Raw genomic sequence first — 5,548 nt, forward strand, 5'->3', positions numbered from 1 at the left:
GAGAGTGAAAAAGTTGGCTTAAAGCTCAACATTCAGAAAACGAAGATCATGGCATCCTGTCCCATCACTTCATGGGAAATAGATGGGGAAACAGTGCAAACAGTGTCAGACTTTATTTTTGGGGGGCTCCAAAATCACTGCAGATGGTGATTGCAGCCATGAAATTAAAAGATGCTTACTCCTAGGAAGGAAAGTTATGACCAACCTAGATAGCATATTCAAAAGCAGAGACATTACTTTGCCAACAAAGGTCCGTCTAGTCAAGGCTATGGTTTTTCCAGTGGTCATGTATGGATGTGAGAGTTGGACTATAAAGAAAGCCGAGCACCCAAGAATTGATGCTTTTGAACTGTGGTGTTGGAGAAGACTCTTGAGAGTCCCTTGGACTGCAAGGAGATCCAATCACTCCATCCTAAAGGAGATCAGTCCAGAGTGTTCATTGGAAGGACTGATGTTGAAGCTGAAACTCCAATACTTTGGCCACCTGATGGGAAGAGCTGACTCGTTGGAAAAGACTCTGATGCTGGGAAGGATTAGAGGCAGGAGGAGAAGGGGATGACAGAGGATGAAATGGTTGGATGGCATCACCGACTCAATGGACATGGATTTGGGTGGACTCCGGGAGTTGGTGATGGACAGAGAGGCCTGGCGTGCTGTGGTTTGTGGGGTCGCAAAGAGTCTGACACAACTAAGCGATTGAACTGAACTGAAGTAGATGCCCCAGACCATCTCTTCATAAAGATGATTAGGCAGCCATTGCAGCTGCCACCAGAGCCATCCTAGCGTGTTTGGGTGAAGAAGAAGGGTATTTGTGAGTGTGTGTGAGTGTGAAGGGTATTAGTGGCTCAGTCATGTCCAATTCTTGGCAACCCCATGGACTGTAGCCCACCAGGCTCCTCTGTCTGTGGGGATTCTCCTGGCAAGAATACTGGAGTGTGTTGTCATACCCTCCTTTAGGGGATCTTCCCAACCTAGGATCAAACCCAGGTCTCCCACACCACAGGCAGATTCTTTACCGTCTGATCCACCAGGGAAACACAAGAATACTGGAGTGGGTAGACTATCCGCTCTCCAGGGGATCTTCCCAACCCTGGGATGGAATCTGGGTCTCCTGCATTGCAGGCAGACCCATTGTCTGAGCCACCAGGGAACAAGACAACGTGCTTCTCTGCATGCCTGTCTCCTGCTCCCTGCCCTCCTCCCCTGACCCCAAGAAAAAATCCACCTCAATCCTGGATATTTCAAGGGACATCCCAGTGAACGAAATTTAAAGATGCAAGTTAATGATGCAAGGGTACACTGCCCGTAGGAGAAGGTGGGCCAGACAATTTATGTGGTTGGTCACGATGTACTTTCCTGGGAAAGCCATGATTTTAAACATTGGGTCTCATTACAGCACTGCTGTAAGGACTCAACCTCTGCTAAACCCTATGCCCTGATACTTTAAAATTGAGGTATAGGACTTCCCTGGAGGCACAGTGGATAAGAATCTGCCTACCACTGCAGATAGCACGAGTTCAATTCCTGGTCCGGGAAGATTCCACGTGCCTTGGAGCAGATAAGCCCTGAGCCACGCCACAGAGCCTGCACAGCTACAGCAGATGCTTTGCAACAGAGAAGCCACTGCAATGAGAAGCCCGCACACCGCGATGGACAGGAGCCTACCCTCTCTGCAACTAGAGAAAGCCGGCATACAGCAACAAAGACCCAGGGCAACCAAAAATGAATGAATTTTTTAAACTGAGGTATAAAATTCAGACAGTAAAGTAGTAACATGCAGAATCTTAATTTTTAAACAGATATTCATTTTTATAACCATTACCCAGATCAAGATACAAAATACTTCCAGCACCCTAAAAAGTTATCTCATGTCCCTTCCCAGTCAATATCCCCTCTCCTGCAGTGAACCTCTATTCTGACTTCTATCAGCATCAGTTAGTTCTGCCTACTCTCGAACATCATGTAAGCAAAATTATACATTACTTTCTGTTTGTGCCTCACCTCTTTAGCTCAACGTAGCATTGGTGAGATTTCAGCCATACTGTCGTGTGTATCTCTTATGCATTTTTCTTTATTGCTGTCGAGTGTTTGATTGTATAAATCAGCTGTAATGCATTTATCTATGCTCCTGTTGATGAACTTGTGGGTTGTTTCCAGTTTTGACTATTGAGATAATACTGTGATGTATATTATTGTACATATGTGATCCTGGTTTTTGCTTTTGAAAACATTATAAATATATGGAATATTAAGAAATTACATGGAAAAGAAGATGGGTTCTTGCGAGAAGAATCTGCTCCCTAGACGGGACTTTTTTAAATCAGATTTTATGAATGATTGTGTAACTGTATGATTCCATTTAAACCACATTCTGAAAATGACAAAATTATAGCGATGAGAGAAAAGATTAATGAGATTGCCTAGGGTTAGATTTGGTGGGGAGAGGGAGGGAAGTGTGCCTAAGGGAATAACACAAGGCAGATCTTTGTGTGGGTGAAATGGTTCCATGTCCTGATTGTGGGTGGAGGTTTTATACAAATCTAAGCTGTCATAACACCATACAAGCCATGATATCCAGGCCAACTTCCTTGTTTTGATATTGCATAAGTTATGTAAGATTTGGCTTTCAGTGGATAAATCTTAAGTAAAATGTAACCTTCAGTTCCCTTTCTGTACTACTTATGTAACTTCTATAAACCTATAATTATTTCAAAATGAAGTTTTAAAAATCATTATAAAACAAACAGAAAAAATAGCATATCTAATCCATGACAGTTGCTCAATAACAATGAAATGTTGCTTTCTTTTTGGAGTTTTATTTATTAGGGCAAAGTTTAAAAGTACAGAAGACATTTGCTGTGGGCGCCGCTCTCCTCTCCCCGCCACGGCGTGCGCTTGTCCACTGACCCCAGTGTGCTCCGAAAAGGGGGCTCCCCTGGCAGAAATGTCACTTTGCCTGCTGTGTTCAAGGCTCCCACTCGACCAGATAGTGTGAACTAGGTTCACACCAACTTGCGCAAAAGCAACAGACAGCCCTCTGCTGCCAGTCGATCAGCAGGTCATCAAACCCGTGCCGAGTGTCGGGGTACCGGCAGAGCTGTGGCTCGAATTCCCAGGGTTCCAGGTGGCGGGACTCCCCGTTCTGGCCAGGGTGCTTCTGGAAATACGTGTCGTGGGGGCCACCTGTTTGCACCAACCAGGACCTGACGACGTTGGCACCGCAGAGCGAGTACAGAGCAGCAGCGACGCTCCATCTGCTCTGCGCCAGCCGCCCCGGCCTCACCACCGCTGGTCATGCCTAAAGGGCATTGTGTAGGGGAAGCTCCTGAACTTCCTTTGGAGGCTGAAGATAAAGTTGAAGGCTATAAGAAGACCAAGCAGGCTGTTTTGCTTCTGAAGAAACTGAAGGCCCGGAATGACATCAGAAAGGTCTACGCCTCTCAGCGAATGAGAGCTGGCAGAGGTAAAATGAGAAACCCTCGCCGTGTCCAGCGCAGGGGACCCAGCCTCATCTGTAACGAAGACAGTGGTATCATCAGGGCCTTCAGAAACATCCCTGGAATTAATAGAAGCAAGCTGAACATTTTGAAACTTGCTCCTGATGGTCATGTGGGGCGTTTCTGCATTCGGACTGAAAGCGCTCTCCGAAAGCCAGATGAGCTGTATGGCACTTGGCATCAAGCAGCCTCCCTCAAGAGTAACTACAATCTCCCCCTGCACAAGATGCTCAATACAGACCTCAGCAGCCTCTTGAAAAGCCCAGAAATCCAAAGAGCACTCTGAGCACCACGCAAGAAGATTCATCGCAGAGTCCTGAGAAAGAATGCACTGAAAACCCTGAGACTCATGTTGAAGCTTAACCCACACGCAAAGACCACGCACCAGAACGCCCTTCTTCAACAGGCCAAGAACCAGAGTCCGTCCGGATAAGGCGGCAGTAGTACTAGACACCAAATCAGATGAGAACGGGGTTCGGGGCAAGAAACCTGCGGTGGGAAAAAAGGCTGCAGGGCACCAAGAAACCAGCAGCTGAGAAGAAGCCCGCAGGAAAGAAGGCTACCCCAGAGGGAAAGAAGGCTGCTGCGCACACTTACGTTTGCTTATTCCATAAACACCAACTCATCTGGGGCAGCTGATTTTGAATAAAGACCTGAACAGAGAGGCAAGGAGAAACATGAAAAATAAGTAAATACAAGTCTGGAAAAGTGGGGAGCACGGTGTACTGAATTTTCAGATGCTAATCACCCATCACCAGGACTTGACAGCTGTCAGCATTTAGCCGTATTTTCTCCATCTAACTGTATCTCTAACAGATGAGGTCTTTTTTCCACATTGCAATTTTCAGGCCCTTAAAGTTATAGACGTCTTCACACTAAGTACGGCTGGCAATCAGCAACATTGCACTGTTCAACCACTGGTACCCAAACCAGGCTTTCAGATCATGCCAGGCAGAAGCCCCTGAGTTTTCATTCCATATTTAAGCTAAGTAAAGTATTTGCTCATTTAATATCTATCTAGTGAGCACCCCATCTGACCCAGGCAACTTGCTAGGCCCCAGGCATATAGCCATGAACAGGAAGGTAAAGCCCCTGCCCTACTGGAGCTTGGAGTCTAGAGAGAAACTCCAGTGACGAATGAGGTGATTTTGGATTTCAATAAATATACGAGAAGGAAATAAACTATGCGGAGATGATGGAGAGGAACTCAAGGTCATGGGAGGCCTCTAGGAGGAAATGACATTTCAGAGTAGAAGACAGTCTTACAAAGGGCAGGAGGGGAACGGTGGTAGTCCCAAGAACGGAAAGGAGGCAATTTATTGAAGGAATTGGAAGGAGGCCAGGATGGCTGAAGTGGTGGGGATGGTGCGGGGGGAGGGTTGGGGGAGCCCCAGCTTTGTAAGTCACAGCCCCCCTCACGCATTCTCCGAAAGCAGTCCCCTTCTTAGACCACAGGACCCCTAGAGAAAGTAAAGAAAGATGTTCTGTTTTGGGGAGCAAAAATCTCAATTCAGTGCAAAAATTTGCTCTGAGCCTACTGTGTCCTGGTCACTTCAGCACAAAATAGAGCTCGGTTTGTATCATCTGGACTCGTGAGCCATCAGCTTGGACCCTCTCCCTTCTCTCTGCCCCTCCCCCACCCCATCCATCGGGGGGCCCCCAAGACAGGTCCGCATGGCAGCTGTCCACTCACCCCCTCCCTCACCAACCTCCTGCAGCTGCTTTAGTCCAAGGACGGGTAAAGGAACTGTTTAACAGAGGGTGGAGGGCAGGGAGGTGCAGGACCTGGGCTCTGGATGGGCAGGGGAGGCCGGACAGCTGGCGACCATGCTCCACAGGGCCCCTGGGGCCTGCCCAGGCCAGGCGAGGACGAGGACGCAGGGAAGGAAATGGGCCCAGGATGGATGCGGCCCGGGCAGGCGGGAGGGCCCGGCAGTGATTGAAAGGTGCCACCTGTCGGCGCTCCACGGGAAACCCGAGCCTCCGGGTCCAGGGGGAGTGTTGTACCAACAGGGTAGTAAACAATGCTGGTCCGTGGCCCCAGGCCCTTG

The 5,548-nt window shown here is 48.1% G+C and overlaps 1 pseudogene; it reads left to right on the forward strand.

Annotated features, from left to right (window-relative positions):
* Positions 1 to 1,762: 1,762 nt before the first annotated feature.
* On the forward strand, positions 1,763 to 4,136 carry LOC104984033 (annotated as a pseudogene).
* Positions 4,137 to 5,548: the final 1,412 nt, after the last annotated feature.

Source organism: Bison bison, unplaced genomic scaffold (assembly GCF_000754665.1).
Source record: "Bison bison bison isolate TAMUID 2011002044 unplaced genomic scaffold, Bison_UMD1.0 scf7180017863815, whole genome shotgun sequence".
Classification (NCBI taxonomy): domain Eukaryota; kingdom Metazoa; phylum Chordata; class Mammalia; order Artiodactyla; family Bovidae; genus Bison; species Bison bison.